General features: G+C 43.2%; 1 protein-coding gene across 2 annotated transcripts in view; it reads left to right on the top strand.

Annotated features, from left to right (window-relative positions):
• Positions 1-1,025, top strand: part of UMOD (uromodulin) — a 19,066-nt gene that overhangs the window by 7,977 nt on the left and 10,064 nt on the right. The window lies entirely within an intron of this gene.

Below are 1,025 nucleotides of genomic sequence, written 5' to 3'. Positions count from 1 at the left end.
CAAAACCCTATTAGTCTTTGCCCTGCTTCATTCCATATTCCAAGGCCAAATTTGCCTGTTACTCCAGGTGTTTCTTGACTTCCTACTTTTGCTTTCCAGTCCCCTATAATGAAAAGGACATCTGTTTTGGGTGTTAGTTCTAAAAGATCTTGTAGGTCTTCATAGAACCATTCAACTTCAGCTTTTTCAGCATTACTCATTGGGGCATAGACTTGGATTACTGTGATATTGAATGGTTTGCCTTGGAAACAAACAGAGATCATTCTGTTGTTTTTAGATTGCATCCAAATACTGCATTTCTGACTCTTTTGTTGACCATGATGGCTACTGCATTTCTTCTGAGGGATTCCTGTCTGCAGTAGTAGATATAATGGTCATCTGAGTTAAATTCACCCATTCCAGTCCATTTCAGTTTGCTGATTCCTCGAATGTCAACATTCACTCTTGCCATCTCTTGTATGACCACTTCCAATTTGCCTTGATTCATGGACCTGACATTCCAGGCTGCTATGCAGTATTGCTCTTTACAGCATCAGACCTTGCTTCTATCACCAGTCACATCCACAGCTGGGTATTCTTTTTGCTTTGGCTCCATCCCTTCATTCTTTCTGGAGTTATTTCTCCACTGATCTCCAGTAGCATCTTGGGCACCTACTGACTTCATAGGGTTAGGAGAGTTAAAGGAGTTACTGTGTGCAAAGTGGTTAGTACAAGTGACTGGCACAAAGTAAGTGCTCGATAAATGTCAGTTTCAAATGAAGAGGACAATCCATAGTGATAGTTCCCTATTTGACAGATGGGAAAGGTAGTACCCCAACAGAGCAATGACTATTCTAAGCCAGTAGGTATCAGCACTGAGTTCAGAAGCAGATCTGTTTGTCTCTGATGGTTCCTGGGAGGCAGAGTCTGCACTTTGAGTGTTCAGAGAGCCAGGGCCTCAGCTACAGAAGCCTCCTCCAAAGGGACCCAGAGGTAAACATTTGTGTGAGTGGGTTCTGCTTCCTTGCATCTCCCTCATCCCCCAC

This window comes from Bison bison, unplaced genomic scaffold, assembly GCF_000754665.1.
Source record: "Bison bison bison isolate TAMUID 2011002044 unplaced genomic scaffold, Bison_UMD1.0 scf7180017864072, whole genome shotgun sequence".
Taxonomy (NCBI): Eukaryota; Metazoa; Chordata; class Mammalia; order Artiodactyla; family Bovidae; genus Bison; species Bison bison.
Note: the sequence above shows the minus strand (reverse complement) of the source record. Positions and strands in the feature narration are given on the sequence as shown.